We start from the raw sequence: 19,986 nt of genomic DNA, 5'->3' as shown, positions 1-19,986 counted from the left end.
ACAGTGTCAGTGCTTTTGTTCTTCTCAAAAGGGACAAACACAGTCAGGAGCACAAACAGTGAAAGCTGCAATTTCCCTTGTTTGCTGCCATCAACATCCAGCATGAGCTCTGTCCCACGCTCTCCCATTATTATGCAGGTAGGAGTTTGAAAACTGCACAATTCAAAGAATATAAGCAAAGTGGGCCCAGAAACAATCCAGCTGGGGGACTGCAGTAGCTGCAGATTGCAGAGCTCTGCTGAAACCTCCACAGGGAGTGCTCTCTGCAGCCCTGCAACGTTCTCACACCTGCTCAAACAAGGGCCTCCAGTAGAAAATATTTAAAAAACCCTGAAATTATACCTTTATATGGTTATTTCACAACAGGGTCCCTTTGCAATTTAAACTCACTGGTATTGCTGATCTAGAACCTCCTTAGTTAGGGCTGAGGGAGCTCTGCTGTCCTTTGGATGTCTCTATCTGACTCATCCTGAAGCTCTGCTGCCATCTGAGAAATGAAGAAAATAATCTCTTTGCACAGATTTTGGGTTGCTTTCTTACAGTGCTGCCCACATGCTGCCTTTCTCAGCTTTCTCACTGGAAGAATACCCCAAAAGGATCCCTCTGGCATTCATTCCCTCTCAAAGGAGTGGCCACCTGATGTTCAACCTCCCCAGTGCTCAGCCCAAACCAGGGCACTGCTACTCTGAGCTGGGCTGGAGATCCCTTTTTGTGTCTCCATCTGGATCCAGCTGCAGACACCCTAATCACAACCCCAGAGTCATGAAAAGCACTCTTATCCTTATCTGTCCCACAAAGAAAACCCTTTAAAGACACCAGAGTGGTCCCTGCTTGTCCTCCCCAGCCCTGGTGAGGTCCCCACTCACTGCCAGGACCCAGAGGAAACCTCTGGTCCTGGAGAGAAGCCTCCAACCAAGACCCACCCAAGCAATTTAGAGCTCCTTGTCCCCATTTTTCAGTGGGTTGTAGGACAGTTTGAGGGAGGAAAAGCAAAGAAAATGACTTTTAAAAAGAATCAAAGGAAAGATGTGGATTGTTTATGTCTCATGATAGACACATAAAACAGCTGTATCAGGTGTCAGTGTTGACTGCTGGTTGCAGTTCAACATTACAAGATAAATTCCCAGCTGACAAAACACAGCTCGATCCCCAAACAATTGTTTCACAATAATATTTGCTGGAAAGTCACTGCATGGCTTTGGGAACCCAGCAAAAATTCCTCCAGGGAAGAATTTCTCTCATGCTGCAGCAAAGCCAGTGATTCTACCTGCATTTATCACACACCTAGCAGCTTTATAACCTTTTAAAATGTGCAGTAGCTGGGCTTGTGACAAACTTCCTGATCTTTTACAGGAGACATGCAATGGTTCCCACCCGTTATGCAAATCCAGATTGCAAAACAGCTTCTCCAGGAATTGCCTGAATGAATCCAGCAAAGCAAGTTGGGAAGCACTTAAAACCAACAGACCAGGTCAGTAAGGACAGGCTTGGCCTAATCTGTGAGGTAATTAGAGACACAAGTAGGAGATTTGAATATGTACTTATACAGTTATGTTATGAATTCCTCAGTGGGGAGGTGTGGGGTTGGGCCTGGAGAAGAAAAATTGAGCAGAGATGCAAAACCTTTGGTTGGTTTGATTGCCTCTCATGGAATATTTCTATTAAATGATGGCAGACAGGTCAGCAGATTGTCCTGTTGTTTTTGCCACCTGCATGTGGCAAACCTGGGGGCTCCTGTGCTCAGGGCAGAGCCAACACTGGTGGGAGCAGAGCTGGAACAGCTGGTGGAAATATTTCAGTTCAGAAGAGAGGGAGGCAGGACATGCAGCAGCTTGCAGTACCAGAAAATGCAGCTTAGCATAAAAAGCAACAGAAATTGAAAAGCCTCATCTGAGCCGGAGCCAGAGGCTCACGGATCTTCCTTCTGCATGCATCAGAGTGGGAAAACATTAATTACACCACAGCAACCCATGTCTTCCAAAAGAGAGAGTCTGTGCTGCTTTCCCATGCCACTGTCAGCCATCACCCCTGTCCTGCAGGCATTGCTGTACCCAAAACCTCATCCTGCTGTGCAGCTGCAGCTGATGGAGCAGCAGCCTCACATGGAGCACAGCCAGAGCCCCCTGAGAGAGGAGACAGCTGCAGAGCTCGGCTCCATCTCCTGACTCGCACCAGCTCCTCTGCACCCCCAGCCTCTCAGCCCAAGATGAAACAAGGTGATTCCCTCTCCCAGGTTTGGACCAGACTCTGTGTGAGCTTTGCAGGATGAATTGAGCACTTCTGCTCTGAAGATGTGCAAACAAACCCTACTGCAAATATTATTCAGAGCTCAGTGATCCATGTCCTCCTAAGGGCAATCATCAGCTTTCTGCTCCTGCCAGCATCGCCCCTGACAATTTCTCTATAAAAATTTCCTCCAAGCAGTTCAAATGGAAAAAATCCAGGTAAAATAGAAATCTTAAAACCCACCATATAGACTGCTGATGACCTTTATCATCTAACCTTGAGCCACTGGAAAAGAAGTAGGAGGGGAAAAGACAAGTTCAAATGGTCTGAGTTAGAAGTGGAGCTAGTTATCCATACCCTGACTGAAATACATTCATGGGTCTCCTGGAAAAGATGTATTTTTAAAATGCAATATGCAAAAGCAAATGTAAAGTGTTGGTGGCTTGAAATCATGTCTAAAGTGTGAAAGGAGAAAGACTCAGAGACACATCTATTCAGCTGTCCAACAGTTTCAGGGGCTGCTGTCTACAGAATGAGCCCTGATGTATCCAGGCTTAAATGAGATTCAAAAATTGACAGCTGTGAATAAGTCTTCTCTTAAAATAAAAATTCACAGAGCAACCTGCATTCAAAACTGAGCACCTCTTGCTGGCTCTCCCATCCAAACACATCCAGTTTTATTTATGTTTCGTAGGGAGATTTGTGTCAATTTTGCATTTTACATAAACAACATCTGCCTGGTGATAAGATGCACTGGCACAAATGATCTCAAATGTTTACGTCCACAAACTGTTCTATAAGAACTTAATATATTGGCCTTGTTTTTCATCAGTCTTGACCTGTTTTACAGGGGCATAAATCAGAACAAATTACATTTAGGTGGTAGTAAAACCAGAACAATTTCAGTGGACATTAACTTTTAAGGCTTTTGCAGCTGACAATGGGGAAGAATGCACAGGAACATCTCTACCTCTTAGACACCTCACACAACACTGCTGCAGCTCGAAATTGGTGCACAAGCACAGAAAGAATAAATTAAATAAGAGGGATATTTCAATTGCACATGAAGTCACTGTTTCAAATGCAGCTTAAATATCTCTGTGTAAAAACAGGCCTCGATCAAGACATTCCTCAGATGAAGACACACATTTGCAGTTTTCACTGACAAGTTGTGAGATTTTTTTTTTGTTCTCATCTTGGTCCCACTTTTCGATGGTTTTAAAAGGTTGCCTCATTATCAAGGTTGAGCATCTTACAAATACTGCACTTGTTGCAGTAAAAATTTTTAATTTGCAAAAATTGGATTAATTCAAAAGAAATAGAGAAAAAAATAATAATGGAGTTGATGAAACTAGAAAAGAAATTATTATTATTATTATTTGCTACTGGGGAAAAAGTACTGCAATGCTATTCTGATACTTGTTTCTAGGAATCAAAAATCATTTCAGTAAACTGTATCAACCAAGTGTCAAACTATGGATTGATCTCTCTGCCTCAGCGTTCCCAATCTTGACAATTTGCTGATGCCTTTTCAGCAGTCTTTGATTGCATTCCCAATGCTATTTTTGAGGTATATTGTCCAATGGTTCTTGAACACACAGTGTTGGTGAAATCCCCATAAAATGACAGTAGGGTCTCAGAGGATTCAATGGTATCTGCAATGTCCTAAAATATGCATGGCCAAAAGCCATTCTGTACATGGTATTGAGGCTGAAACAGATAACATTGCACAGTTTGCAAATATAGAAATTAATTATTCAAATAATTAAGTGGTTTGTCCAAGGTCACACATAAAATTGTTTGCTTGAGAGCCATTTCTACACCTTAGGGAAATCCACGGGAAGAAGTCAGTCGGTGTTTCTGTACCCAAAGATGTGGCACAGTGACTCACTATAAATCACCATTTCCCTCCATTTCCCACTCCTTTACAAGGGTATTTGGCAGTGCAGGGCAGGGATTTGTGCTGTGCCCTGCACACTCAGGCTGCAAGGGCAAAGGATGAGCACAGGTCACTGCAGGCTGGAGAGCAGAGGGCAAAATGGGCAGAGATAGGGGACAAAATTTTGTTTAGAGCTTTGCAAGAAGCTTGGGAACAAGGCTTAAAAGTGTCAGGAGACAGGGTGGTGTAGCATGGGCTGAAGGAAAAGACCAATCTGATAAAGACCTTTAAAAAATCAGGGTACAGGATTAGAGACCTAGAGGAGCACAAAGGAATTTATGATACTAAAATCACACACAGCATGAAAGAGGAGTAGTGTTGAAACACACAGCAATATTTTACACATGTTATTTATTAAAAATCCACTCTCAGAAATAACTATCTGCCTTCACAGCAACTGCTCTTCTCCAGAGAACAAATGTGGTCTATTAGTTTTCCTTTATATATCCTGCATTGTTGCAATATTGAGCAATGCTTGAATCTAATTCTTCTGACAGAGTTATGAAAAATGTAATTTTTAAACCTTAAAATATTTACACAGCTAGTGAGACTTACACAATTAGAGCCTGAATCAAATTGTCATTTATATGTGGTATACAATGAAACATTTGTTAAATTCAATCAGTTAAAATAAAAGCAGCAATAAAACATCAGCAGACAAGAGGAACCCATTTTTGCCTGTATCCAGCTGCTTGTTTATTTATGTATTCATCTGCTTAATAAATTTTCCCCAGCCTTGCAAATATGCACATTTTAATGGCAATTTTGGAGAGGTAAGGGCTGGGATTGGGGTGAGGAGGACAAAAATTTTCTTAGCCAGGAACATGGAGTACTTCAGTTTCCATCTGTTCTATTGTAGACTTGGTTATGGTAACATTTGCCTGCTGAAATACCTTTTTGTACTTGCACACCCAGCTAGAAATCCACTGCAAGGGGCATTTCACCACCCTAAACTGAGTGGAAGCCAGTGGCATCAGCATCCAGGTCAGCAGCATAGTCACAGCTGAAAGGGATGCTGTGAGGTTTGGGTACCTGCCCAGGGTGTCAAACTTCCCTTCCTGACAGCCAGGAACATGTCAGGGTCACACCTGCCCTTGTACAAAGCCCTTCATGAGGGGATTCTGTCCCATGAGTGAAGCTGATGAGAATTTGGGATCAATATTAGGAATACTATTATTTATCACCAGTAATAGTTTGCTAAAATAATTAATTTTGCTTTTCTTAGTTTGATTTGGTGCTTGTAGAAACTCCTGTTAGACACAATCATGCAGACAGCCTTGAGTGCCAGTGTGCATCTAATCTTGTCCAACAAATTCTTTTCATTAGTGGGATAAAGGCACTCTGCTGCATACAGAGCTCCACTTTGTGCTCTTGGGGTATTTAGCTTAACCCTTTTAACATGATTAAAACAAACTAAGATCAACACAGCCAGCATTCCTCAGAATGACACAGACGAGCCTAACTGCTATTGAAGCTTCATCAAGAAAACATAAAAGCCGGAACTTTTTCCCTTTTTACTTTAAGTAGGGTGGAAAAAATCTAATTGATTGTGATCAGTAAAGCCAATACTTTGAGATGTTGTCAGGTTTACTGGATTTATTGTCCTTTTTCAGCAGTCTTGGCCATTACTTAACTATTGGATTAATTGTATGCAGAACAAATCATCTGCCATTTCATTTTATGACTCATTAAGCAAATATAGCAGATAACCATTACTGCTTTTTGGTGAGGGAAGATTTCAAAACTTGTGCACTGCTAATGATGCTAGAATTAGGTAAAGCAAATACCTTGCTGTGTGCAAAGGTCAGGGTAAGCACTAATGAAACACTTATCTGCCCCAAAAGTAAAATAAATCCATTTCCTGAGCCTTGTGAGAGGTATAAAGCTGAGACAGGAGGCTGAAGGGTAAAGAAATTGCTGTTCACTTGCAGGGGGCTCTCAGTGGCATTGTAATATAGAGCACTGCTACCCACAGAACCCTGAATATCTGGAGGAGATTGTTCCCTGGAAGGAGGGATCTGCCTTGGACAGAGCTGGAGCCAGCCAGGAACATGCCTGGATTTTGGGGAGACTGATGTAAAATGAGAGAGGCTTTGCAGAGGGTCACCCTTGGGAAGGATGAAAAGGAGGGGAAGGCACTGATCTGGCCAGGATGGGAAGAGTGCAAGTCTAGGCTGTGATGGGTTCTCTGGAGGTGTCTCAAGCTCTTCACTCCCAGCCTGTGCCCTCCCCCAAAGCCCACCACAATCTGTGCAATTCCTGAGTACAGCACCTCCCTCTGCTCCTCTAACAGGGGACAGCTTTGCAATCTGCTCGTGAAGCACCACACGGGATGCTGAGCACACACTGCAGGGCCTCCTGCAGATTTGGAGGGAAACAGGGGAAAAAAGCAGAGCATGGACTGAAAAAAGTGGAAAATTATTGTTTGTGTACTAATAAAACTCTGTAAGTAGAATGTGGATTTGAACACTTTGGGGTGCAGAGCACGAGGCCAATTAAACTGAATTTCAGACGTGTCTTCTCTCTGTTCTGGATTTCTCTCTTTATTTTTTTTTCCCTGGAGATTAAGTGCTTATATTGTTCTTTTTCAGGGAACTTATAATAAGAAGAACAGCAGTAATCTCTCACTAGTGCCATTAAAGTATCTTTTATTTTAATACTCATCTCATATATTTGTTGCAATCTGACCTTTAAAGCTGTGAATAATGTCAATCAAAGCATACTCATTTATCTTCAACATTTTAATTACTGTTCTCAATATTGATCCCATTTTACTCATTTTCTACACTTATTGTATTACAAATATAACATTTACTTCCCCTATCATCCCCTTAAAATATTAAAAAAATATGTGGAGTTAAATCCTGGTGATACCTGCTGTCAGAGATAAAATGTTTTTAGGAGGTGGAAAGAGGCAAGTAAGGTGTGTAAGAAATCAGCACAAAGCCCTCCAAGTCTTGCTGAGTTAGGAAAATTCTGTTCATCTGGGGTGATTTCCCCCAGGTTGAAATCTGGAAAAGGGCAGAGGACACCTAAAGCATTCACTAAGGAAAATCAAAGTGCCCCAGTGGAACCTGCAGCAGATGGCCTGTGGCAAGGAAACTCACATTACAAAGGTGCTACAAATTCCCAGGAGAATGGAGGTTGGGAATTGGAAGGAGAAATGCAGAAACTGGCCCTCAGCTCCTTGGGGACTGGGCTGCTGCGCTGGTCCAAAGGTTGGATGGCAGCAGAGAGACCCACAGAGCAGAGCATCAGAGCAGGAGGGGAGTTACAAACACTGTGATTCTCTTCTTTTAAACAAATCTCCTTCCTTATCTTCTCCCTGCCTGGAGCTGTCATTTCAGATGGAAAATCCTGATCTAACACCAGCAGGCTTTGGGCTGGTGTGGCATCAAGGTAACCCCAGCACTGAGCAGATGAAGACTTTGAAATGACTTCCTGTCAGTGTTACAGCATGTTGCTACAGCTTGCATGATGTTTGTGAGTCCTTTGGCTTAATCCTCTCCCTGATGAAAGGGTTTTCATAGATCCAGGACAAACTCCTCATTTTTCTTTTCCTTTTAATAGAGCTCCACTGTGCAGCTCCTCTGGAGCTGGCACCTTGTAGGGCTGTTTTGTCATTACCCAAGTTGCTGCCATGTTCTCCTTTGAGTAAATGCTAAATTTTTCCCCCCCTCCAATTTACTTTTCTCCCATCATTCCATGTAACTGCATTAGATAGGAAAGATGTCTCAGATGTTTAGCAAGAGAAAGGATTTCTTTGCTGTGCTTAGGAAGAGAAACATTTCCTTGTTCTGCCAGCTTTCCTCACTTAAAACTAGAAGAAAACAAATAAGTGTGGATTGTCTAAAGGTCTCAGAGCGAGCTGGCCCCACAGCACAGCAGTCCAAACCTTTACAGCTTCATCAGCTACTGCTTGCAAAATGGCCCATACTGAAAAGAATCCTTAAAATGGCTATTATTATTATTATTACTTTAGTATTGTATGTATACTTGTCCATAGAATACATTTCTCTGCCCTAATACCACAGACTCATTCATCACATCAGAGCTTCTCACCCTTCCTTTGTTTGATGCTGTCCAAAGAGTACCATGGAGAGCACTATTACTTCCTCTGATACCTTTTCTTCTTTACCCTTTTCTATTTCACCTCACTTAACATACAAAGTACATGCTAGGAGTGCAAAAAGAAGAATTGCCACACATTACCATCTCAATGCAATGAGAACCCATTTTATGCTGCCTTAACTTTGGATTTCTAGTGCTTTGAATGCAACTGGGGTAAGCATTTTGCTTAACAATGGGGTGCTATTATTAAGAAAATAACAGTTAATGGCCATATCTTCCTGCTCTAAGAACTCTCAGCTGCATTGAAACACGAGGCAAATTCACTATTTTGCTGTTCTAAATGAAAGCACCACTATAGGTGAGATGTTTAGATTGTGCTGCCAAGCTCTTTCCTTCGAGCAAAATTTAAGCTTCTCTAGTAATTGAACTGATAATAAAAATATCTAAAACAACATTTTTACATTGTTTGCAGACAGCTATAGCTAATCATCTTATGTACTTGCTGAACCTTCTATTTCACTCCCTTAGTGTCACAGGTCATTTTGATTGACCTCATGAACATCTCAGGTGCCCAGTGACACATCTGTTCCTGAAATTACAGCATCCCAGGGGCTGACCAGGGGCTGGAATTCAGGCAGAGCTGCTGCAGGTGGACAGGATGGGCTGTGACAGGCGGTGGGGACAGGGGAGGGTGGCAGGAGCCCTGTGCAGGTGAGTGAGCTCGAGGTGCCAATCACAGCTGCTCTAACAAACGGCGGGGGAGCAGCCCTGCCACAGCCCCAGCTCTGCATTTCCATCATCACCATCCTGTGACAACTGCAGAACCTCCCAGGTGGCCAGAGTTGTTATAAAACACACAGGCATTCATAAAGCCATGAGAGCTTGTGCCTTGCTGGCTGAATTCATCGAGCCCGGCGGTCCCAGGGCTGGGGAAAGACACACTGAGTTAGCACTCAGCAGAGCGGGGCAAAGACTCCCAGAGCTCAGCCTAAAAAGGTCTGGCATTAAACAGGCCAAATGAGGCTTCCCAGCAGGGAATGAACATGGATTGTCTATCAATCTGTCATGGCAAAAACGGGCTCCAAGCAGAGGCATTATTGCTCTTCTGGACAAGGATGCACTGAGCTGCCTGGGAAGTGGGCTGCGAGAAATGTGTTAAATAAAATGACACGGGAGCAGCGAGAGCAAGGAGAGATGGAAATGAGAGCAGAGATGTTATTAAGGCAGACAAGCGAGATAGCCTTGGAGCTACCAGCATATGTGTCAAATAGCTGGTTGGTCAAAGAGTTTTAGTCACTGTTCTCACAGTTCCTCATCAGCAGACCCTGATGACAGTCAGTGAATTAATTCCTTTCAGCATCTCCATGAGTTACTTTTAGAAATGTAACTTTTGTATCTTTCCCTGTCTCCAACTAAACCAGCAAAGTTTAAAACACTCCACAGAAGTTTTCAAGGGGTTAACATACATGGCCCCTCCATTCTATTTCTAATCATGTGGGGTAAAGTTTCACATTCCTGACATATTAAGAGAAAATAATTCTTTTGTTTTTTGAACTACTTCCAATGCCATCTGGAGCATTTTAACACTAGATGACTCGCTAGCAGCCAGCATAAAATCCAAAGTGCTTATAAGAAAGATACATGGCTACAAGTTACCCCATTAGCATTCAATGGTTTATTTTATAACTTTTGAAGATACCAGGCTCTAATCTGCACGCAACTCCAATTAATGTTAATGGGAATTATGTGAACATCCAGAGTAGTTCTATGGCCCTTAAACTCTTGGTACAACAACTCTCATTGTCTACTAGTCTAAATTTGCATAAGCAATTAATGTCTCATTAATGTCTCATTAGGAACTCATATGGTGTGAGGGAGGAAAGAGCATAAGTGCCTCTATGGAAACTGCATTAGGTCACACATGAAAATGACTTTACGGGTTTAATCTTGTTTTGTATTTGTACCTGCAAAAAAAGATAAAATTGCAGAGAGGTAGGGTATGGCAAAGATCAGTGTGGGGTAAGGCAGACCTGCAGTTGTAGGAGATGTTTCCAGCTGGACACAAGGAACCATTAAAAGGCCCTGAGCTCCTCTGAGGGCAGAGCAAGCTCTAAACATGGGCTTTGGCATCTGGGATTTGGTAATTCCCATACCAACTTCAAACAGTGGAGTAGTCCCACTGAAATCAAAACCTTTACTTTGCTGGCCTGTAGCCTTCACCCTTTCATCCTTAGAGAAAACCATTTTGGCTTGAGGTTGCTCTGTTACACTCAGAAAATGTAAAAACTGAACCCAGGATTTGAGGCACAGCCCAGTACAGGGGGTCACTGCCCTTGTCCTGCTGGCCACGCTGTGGATAACGCAAGCCAGGACATTATGAAAAGCCCAAATCCTCTGCAATATTCCATGATGTTGAGAAGCTTTGGTGAGCTGCCACAGGGAGGGTTTTAAAGACCAGCATCTGAAGGACTGATCTATTCCAGAGGGTCCCTTCAAAAACCAGTCAGGAGCTGGATGGAGACTCCACACTAAGCACACACTGAAAAAGCTGATGTTGCCTGAGAGAAACCATTTCTTTCCCGAGGAAATCTAATGGGATTCATGCTCTGAAGTCAAAGAACATCCTGACTATTAACTGAAAATATAACTAAATGTTCATGGTGTGTTCATAAACCCTGAGAGAGCACATCCAGCACTCATTAGCTGTTACTGGTACCTTCAGCATCCTTTTGGGCTGCTCCAGCCGGTACAGCATAACATAAAGAGCAGCACGTTTGTTCTGGAGCATCCCAAAGGCACTCAGGAGTTCTAACCAGGCTGTGCTCTCACATGTGCAGTTCCTCACCACAATATTCCAGCTGAAGTGGGAGGGATTTTCCTGATGTGTCTTCAGTTCAGTGGGGTTGGACAGCTCATCTGAGTGCTGGCTCCTGTCAGCCACAGAGCCTTGGGCCAAAGCTCACAGCTGGCACACAAAGGGAGCTGCACCAAGTGCTCTGACTTCCAGTGGAAAGGGAGATGGAAGAATTTAAACAAGGACAGTGCAGTCCAAAATGGAGAGACACGAGCAGTTAATCAGGAGAGCAAGCACAGTGCTCAAATGTACCTGGGGTAATTTATGGAGAGAGTATTTTTTCTGGATGAGCTGTTTGTTGTGCAAGTACATGGAGTTAATCCAGTGCTGATTTGTCAGGATATGGACCATAACACCTGAAGAATACTCCTGGCAAATATTTCAGATCCTGCTACTCTGAACTGTACCTCTGACACCACTCAAAGCTGCTAGAACTGATGTTATCTGGACTGAAGGAACACGTGAAATCAAAAAGGCTTTAACCTGGGAAATGGTGAGGTTCTGGGAAACTGAACTGGTTGGAAATGGTTGGATTTGGTTCTATCTGCTTTGAGCCAGTTTGAGCCTGTTGGATCTGGTTTGAACTGGTTGCATCCAAACATAAGGAACACAGGGGAAAAATTCATACTTCTAAGCTGTGTTTTCAAAAACATTTGAATCTTCAAGTTTGACCCATTTTACACCTGCTGAAAACAGGGATAACTCCTCACATAAAAAGCTAGAAAATCGAAGTAGTGTAACCTTTTTCTCTTCAGATACCAACTCAGAGTCCACCAGACGTTAATTAAAAGTACTGAAATGGAGTAAAAATCACTCTTTAATTTGGTTGAGAGCCCAATTCTTCTGTCTGAGAAAGGTACCTCTGTTTTCAACAATAGCTTGATCAACTAGAATTTCAAGACCAGCATCTAGAGAAAATTGAAAACCAGTGGGAGCTGGGCAACCACTGAAACTGATACAGCTGTACTGCCACAAGGCACTGACCTCACTGCAAGGGACTGACCTTTGGAAGGCAAAATGGGCCAAGCTCATCCTCACCAAGAGCCATCAGCACTCAGAGAGTTTATATGAGTTTGGCTGAGGACATGTAGGGTGATGCCCTGAGTATGAGGAACTGACCTGGCAATAGCTGGGCACAAGGCAAGGCAAGAAAGGCAATTTTATTACTAAATTTTTAAAGGCAATGTGTGAGTGGTTGAGAACTGTGGTTATTTGCAAGGTCTCTCCACCTCCTAAATGCTCCAGATGTTCCACAGTTTTGCAGATCACATCTGTATTTCTCACTGGATCTCAGTAAACCCTACACTAACCCAGCTGTTCTGAAATGGAATTTACTTTATGCACATCAGGGAAAGCTTTCCCAGGCACATTGTCCTATATATTTGCTCATTCTTGTAAAATAACCAATGTTGAGATAACAAAAATCTTTTTTGAACAATTTTTTTTGGTCAAATGACCGAAGTAACCAATGATTCATGGTCAGAAATACTCTGCAGTGTGTGTGAGCTTTCCATAAACACGTGAAGCACTGCTTTTCTAGTAAATTGGGGCGGATTTAATATATTTTCACTCCATGTTTGGGATCAGAGTATCAGCATACTTAGCCTTAACTGCCTTTAAACACACTGCCAGGGAAAGGAAAACAGCACCAGCACAGAAATCATGGAATCAGAGTCACCTCCTATAATTCAAAGCCCTGGCTTCAGTGGGGCTCAGCTTCTCTGGCTGTGAGCAATGTGAGTGTTCCCACCAGCCTGCTGCCTGCCAAGCTCATGGTTTGCATACTTCAGTGGAAACAACAGACGAGACATTCCCAGTGTTTATCTCCACATTTCTGTTCTGCCCTTTTGTAAGAATTGAGGCACTAATCAATATTTCCAGAAGTAAACATGGTGTTAAAAAAAATACTTTTGATTAAACAGTTGTACTGCTAGTGGTTTTTTTAAACAGAGATTTAAATGTTACAGACAATCTGTTATGTTTTAGTAGTGAGTGTGCTTTATTAGGCTATGGAAGTCACTTTGGACTTCAAAAGTAAAATTTTCCATCACCTTTTAACTAAAAGTCTTTCTGCAAGAATATATTTATCTCCAGTTGAGGCAACAGCCTATGTGAATAGAGCCTGCCTCCATCTCCATAGATCAGCCCAAAGCACCAGATGTTTTCTGTGAGGAATAAAAGCCTTTTGGGTTGGGGATTTTTTCTGTTCTTAGTTGCAGTCCCCAGGCCAACACACAGAGCCATGTTGGCATTGAACAAAACAGTCAATTGGATGGTTAATAATGATGATTTCTTTGGGCTTTGATTTACTCAAGTGTATGATCAGGAAAACATTTGCAAAATGGGGGCGAGTAATTATGTTCTCCAGTATGGTTTTAACAAGAAAACTGAAGGAAGATAAATAAGCACAATACTGAGATACTGATGAACAGGACTGGGTGAAAATGTTAAACACAGGAAAAATTGGTTTGTCCATGATATGCAGGCAGAGCATCAAAGCCTTCCTTGCAAACCCCTTGACACTGTGCTCAGCCTGGGCTGTGAGTGCCAGGCTCTCAGCAAGGCTCAGCTGCACCAAGACATTGTGACCATGGGCTGCTGGGCCAGACCAGCTCTGTGCTGGGCAAACCCAGGCAAGCCCAGCAGGTTCAGCCTTGTCTTTGCTCACCTGCAGCATCAGCTGGGCTGTGACACCCATGGCTGAGGCTCACACCTGAGAGCTGCCTGCCAACCCTCCCAGGCAGCACCAGAGGCTGTGTGGGGCATTGGCTCCTCACAGGAGCTGGAAAAGTGGCAGCACATCTGCTCCTGAGGCTGAGCACTTCCACTGCCAGCACCAGCTGAAAGCAGCAATATTTTAACTCAACAGGAGGGGCTGGACAAAAGTGCCTGGCAGGGAGCAGACACACTGCTCCCTTTGCCACTTGTGCAGCTGAGGAGTTGTCACCCAGCAGTGAGGTGACAAAGGACAGAGCAGGTACAAGTCAGTGCCCTCAGTCTGCTCCTCCTGTCCTTAACTGTTCTCAGACTGAAACCTCAGTGCCACAACTGTCTCACTTGTACCTGGCTGGACAGCCAAGCATAAAGAAACATGTGCACTGCTTGTGCTGACAGACTTGGCTCTCAGGGTTCAACAGTTCACCTTAAAATAGGAGAACCTTCTTTTGCCAAAAATTTAGACTGTCTGCATAAGCAAACTTACTGGCAGGAGTTTTCTCCCACATTCTTTCTCTCGGTTTTGCTTAAAAAATTATCTTATTAGCAGCAGACCACGTAAAAAATTCAGATTCAGATCCTTGAGTATAAAACACCATAAGTAAGCAATAAAAGAAAGAGAATATGCTGCTCTGTCCCAAGATATGCTGAAGCTCACTAGAAATGGTACAAATTTTTAACGCCCTGTTTGTTTTTCTGGTATCATGGCAAAGAGTGTGTGCAATACAATTCTCAGTGTTTCACTCCTCAGTGCCTTGTTAGCAACAATTGCAGTTCTCAGGAGGACTGAACAGTGGAGTCTCTCATACTAACTCCATATAGAGTGAATCTTCGGGGAATTTCAGACTTCACAGTACAAGCTATCAATACAAAGAATCATAACTGCCTCTGGTTGAACAGATATTATTGCAGTTACTGTAGAGGCAGGGCTGTTAACTCTTTAAAACCCCTTGATCTGATGTTCTCATTTCAAACCTCATTTATCTCCCAGCATCTGAGATTGAGCAATTCTTGTCTGTCAGACTGTAATTACTTTCCTTCCGCCCCTCTCCCCAGTACATATAAATAAAGGCTTTTACATCTTACCTCCCAAGCTACTATGAAATGCCTTTGTTTTTGAACACAGTAGAACAAAAACAATGTTGTATTATTCAGCAGCCGTGGGAAATAGTTCTTTATTTGGATGCAATTAAACTTAAATGGTTAGTTCTGCTTTTTATCAAAAGCCTCTATGAAAAATGTATAAACACAGCAATCTTTGCCTGCTCATTTATTCACTTTGAATAAACTATGCAGAATGAAATTGAGCTTTATTTCATTCTTGCTCTTAATAAGGTGGATAACTAGCTAGTAAGTTCTCAGGACATGCTACATTCTGTATTGATCTTGTTTCTTTAATCTACTTCCAGAAAAAATAGGGGCAGCATTCTTGATGCTTCAGCTCCCAGTATTTCCCCCTTACTGAAAGTGCAGCTCTATGCAGCAGCTGAAACTGGTGGATTTGGGCCCATTTATTTCTCATTAAGTCAATGGGCATTTTCTCATTGATGGTGACATCTGAGAGCCTGAGGCTGATTCTCATGGCATAAATCCACAGAGCTTTGGAAATTACAGTTTAATCTACAATGTTTCTTAAGCTTTCTGCCCAAGTTTTTGAAAGCGGGAGGAGTTCTAGCTGGAGTTTTGTGGGAAGTGCTACTGCAAGGAGGTTTTAGGGAAAGCAGAGGGAACCTGCCATAAGAGACAGCCAAAATCAGCATCCATGGATGCACAGTGCTCAGGCTGCTCTGAGGTAGAAGCAGAGTTTGCACAGTTCCAGACACGTGGCTCCAAATATTTGGGGCTCTCCCAGGCACAAAAGAAAACTCTGAACACCTCCATCCACTTAAAGACACTTCCACCAGCATTTTGTTTTCTTAACCTCTAAAATTTGATCATTTTCCCACCAAAGGAAAACCAGGTTCATTTCCATCATAATTGTGAATGAAAACCTGTTCACAACAAGGGGAGTTCCTGCAGAATGGAAACGTTGAAGATTTCACAGGTTTACCTACTGGAACCATCAGATGGCTGAAGCCAACAAAGTTATGAAAAAGATCAGGTTGCCTGGGCAACAATTTTTTCCAGAGTCAGCAGATCAGTCTTGCAACTTATTTTTAGCTTTTCTCAAGTAGAGAAGTAGCATTGCAGAGGAATGCTGGCAACAAACAAACAAATGCACTGATCCTAGAAGTAGTAAAAATATTAGTTTGATTACACTGGTATGAAAGAAAATACAACCTAGACTTGTGCAAAACAGCCAAAATCCCAAGTTTTAAAGTGGGAAGTCAGGTATGCATGGCAAGCACTCTGATTTTGTACCTGATTTTCATGAGCACAAAGTCAGCGACTTACACATATAAATGTCTAGTTATACACCTAAGAGATAAACATCTTTCCTTGCACAGAGCCCAAAATCTGTTGCTACATCCTACAAAGCAGCTATAATCTTTTATTTAGCAAGTCCCTGAAATTTATATTCACATTACATGCATTTCAACGTTTGTGTAGTGTAAACATATTTCAGAATTTGCCACACTTCTCAGCTGTCAGGAATTTTATTTTTGAGCTTGCTTATGTAAAGTGACATTATAAAAGAAGTGAAACAAAGGAGATAAAAACATGTACAATTAGTTATGGTGTTCTGAGATAGCTTTTATTACCATTTATTCCTGTGAGCAGCAACATGTGCTCAGGAATTCAAACTCTAGCTCTGCACATTGCTCACCAACATGACACTGTCTCTAAGGAAACAGTTCAGATATTTCAGGGGCAAGCAATGGCCAAAAAACATTTGCTGAGAACCTGAATCTCTTGTTGAAGAGGTGTTATTTCTACCTCCATGACAGTGAAACTTCCCAAAGATCAGTGAACCAAGTCTACAGACATTCTGGAAGCAGCACTCGTCCCACTTTCATGGATTATGCCATATTTAGAAGTACACTTGAATTTCAGTTTTTAAGAAGAAATTCTCTCTGACAGCCACTTTCCAATCAGCAGCAGCTATTACCTCTCCAACCAGCAGAAGTTAATTTCCTAGCTCACTGCAAACTTCTACTCAGGGTTACATGTGGAGAGGACACTCAGGTACATATTTTATTCCTTGTTAAGCCACTAAGTATAGTTCTAAAGAGATTTCTTGTAAATGCAAGCCCAAGTGTTCTCTCAGACATGCAAGAGTGTTTTATGCAATTAAACAGCCTTGTTCTTCCCAGGCAGCTGCCAAAGGCCTCTGTCTTTCTGGACCTGTTCTGACTTGCTTGTGCTCAGGCTCTGCAGAGGAAGGATGCAGGAGCCAACAGAAGCAGAGTTTCAACCGAAATTCCCTGTTTGGAGAATTTTCTGTCTTTGGAGCAGCTGATACGGATGCTCTGGATTGGGATGGGTGCCAGTCAATAATTGTGTCCCTCTGTGTTTCAGCTGTGGTGAAAAGGAGGGTAACACACCAAGCCCCTCTCCTGTACAATAAATGCATCCAAGATAAACAGAAAAATGGGAGGAGGAGGGAGGAAAGACCAATTCAAGAATCAAGTGGCTGCCCCTGGCCAAAACACATGACGTCACTTGCAGCATCTGTGCAAATCGCCCCACTCTGGGAACCTTCTGCAGCTCCCTTGCATAATTGGAGTACAACATTAATTAATAACATCACTAATCTGCAGTTGAACTCCCTTTGTACCCAGATGTTGATATGACCCCCAGCTAGTCACTCCTGTCTAGGCTGATACATCATCTGTACACTTGGGCAGCTTGCCTCTGCTCACAGGCTCAGAATCTCAGGAGCACACAGCATCTACTACCTCAAATCACGAATCCCTGGGTATTTTTTGCATCCAGCTCCTATCTGTTATTTCTCCATAACTGGGACACACAGTGACTTATACCCCCTTACCTGTCACCCTTAATTTGGATCTGGATATATGAGATTCAGCTGTGTATTTCAGATGCTACCGGCATTGCAAAACCTGGTGCAATATGAAGGTTTCCTTAGCAACAGTCACCATAGGAAGTCCTTTAAAGATGCCTTTCCTGACTTTTGTGATTCTGCTTTTCAGAGATTTATACAGGTAAATCAAATATAAAGTTTTGACGTGAACTTACAAAATAGTGGCAGAAAAATAAGTGTATTGAGTTGGAATGCAAATAACTTATTTCTGAATGTGCTTTGGAAACATATCTCCCACTTAAGTTCATGGTATTATACCCAGCAACTTGCACAAAAGCAAGCAGAAAGGATAACTTTTTAGAAAAAGGAGTCAAAACCAATTCCTCTCTTCCAGAGCTTGCTAGTGTGATCACCTTTGATAGGAACGAGCCACACTATATATTTATTATCTGTCATGTTAGGATAATTACACCGCTGGTTTATGAACCATTGAACTAGTGTGTTAGCTGATGATGCTCTAGGTTCAGTTGCAATTCTTACCCAGTCCATCTTTCATAATAATCTAATAATGAGACATCAATTAATTATCACAGGTTTGAAAGGAGAGTGTGGAAAATGCCATCGCTTCAGTAATGTCTCCAGTAATATTTTATTTTCCCTTTAATTATATCCCAAAAGCAAATCCAGCCACTGTAGCTGCAGTGAAGTTACCACCTGTAAATGGCAGCCTAGCAGACCATTAATCAATAGCTCTCTGCAAGGAGATGCCTCTTCTGTGCTGAGCAAAACATGAGTCTGATTTTACAGGAGGCATAAGCAATAAAATACCTACTGCTAATGTCTAATGTGATGATTCCCTTTTACTTGTGCACCTGACACTGTGAAATATTACTGAAATAAGCTGTTTTCAAGAAGGATGCTTTCAGCATCAGTAAATCAGCATTTCAGTGGCAAGGAAAAAAAAAAAAACTATCCTTATTTATGCAAGACCCCTTGCAGAAATGTGCTATTTCTGGAAGAGGCAGACATCATATAATGTTTTGTCAGAAAACAGAGCTGTTGTCCATGATAAAGAATTATTCATATCTCAAAGCAAGGCAGAAGCACAGAAGGTGAAGAATTTGAAGAGAAGCCTTCAAAGCTTTGTTAAGGCAGAGACCTTGCTGTAACTCTGCTGTCTTTGCTTGGGAGGCTGGCAAGCTGTTCCTGCTGCTGTGAAGAAGGGTTTCTATTCCCCAGCAGCCCATGGGTCCTGCTCCCTCCCAGCCCTTCTCTTAGCACATTTGCATGTGAACCACCTAATAAATAAAAATTTCTAGTTGATGAGACTAATACCAGTGGTAAAGCCAATGCTGCAGACCAGAAAGTGAAAACCTGGGCACACAACAGGCTGAACTGGAAAAATGGGACAGCACCTTTCAGCAGAACCTTTTTTGTTGAGCCAAATTATTGCTTGTTGCAATAAGTATTTTATTACTACATTTCAGGTGATCATGCTTGGGATCAAGGGGATGAAGTTAAATTCCACAAAATACAGTGCAATTGCAGAAAACTCTGCAAGCCACAGATGCCAGGGGGTTTCTTGAGTCTGCCAACAGACAGAGGGCAGCTTCAAAAAGGGGACATTTAAATGCAGTTTTGGACAATTGCATGAACAGACAGTGCCAAGTTGTCCCTCAGGGGAAAGCTCACAGGGCTCACAACTGCAATGTTAACGTGGGATGTCATCCCAGAGATACACAGGATGCTTAATCCAGGATTAAGGGATTACAGTTCCCTCTCCCAGGTTCCCAACATGTGGTACAGACAGGTTTCCAAAGCTCAGATGGCAAACAAGGACAATTGAAGTCATGCCTCCTTTAATTCTATGCCATAAGCAGAAGATAACTTGTCCCAGTATCATGAGGCATTTTCTGGGGTTAAATTTTAGGAGAGGGAATTAGTTTGCCTCAAACAACATCACAGTCAAGCAGATCACACAGTTATGCACAGCAACATGTATCTAACTCAGTCTGGATTTTTTTCTGCTTTTGGAATAAAGGCATAGATTGACTGATCCAAGCCTTTAAGCACTTCTTGTTACAAAGTCATTAACCAAACATAAATTGTGTGCATGCAGGGCTCTGAAGGTAAATGGACTGGGACAAGGGGGACCAAGGGTATTGCAAATTCCATATTTTTCTCTTGGAAAAACCTATGAAAAATATGAAAAAAAAAAGGCAGGAAAGAAAAAAGGGAATTAGCTGATGTCTAGAG

General features: G+C 42.4%; 1 long non-coding RNA gene across 2 annotated transcripts in view; it reads right to left on the bottom strand.

Annotated features, from left to right (window-relative positions):
* Positions 1-19,986, bottom strand: part of LOC143695385 (uncharacterized) — a 152,372-nt gene that overhangs the window by 55,794 nt on the left and 76,592 nt on the right. The window contains exon 1 of one of the 2 annotated variants that reach the window (XR_013184522.1): positions 17,737-17,802. The exons of the other annotated variant lie outside the window; for it this stretch is intronic. This is a non-coding gene — a long non-coding RNA (uncharacterized LOC143695385). Of the gene's footprint in view, positions 1-17,736; positions 17,803-19,986 lie in introns of those variants that run through there. 2 annotated transcript variants of the gene reach the window in all.

The sequence above is a fragment of the Agelaius phoeniceus genome, chromosome 16 (assembly GCF_051311805.1).
Source record: "Agelaius phoeniceus isolate bAgePho1 chromosome 16, bAgePho1.hap1, whole genome shotgun sequence".
Classification (NCBI taxonomy): domain Eukaryota; kingdom Metazoa; phylum Chordata; class Aves; order Passeriformes; family Icteridae; genus Agelaius; species Agelaius phoeniceus.
The sequence above is the reverse complement of the archived record's forward strand: the minus strand, read 5'-3'. Positions and strand labels throughout refer to the sequence as shown.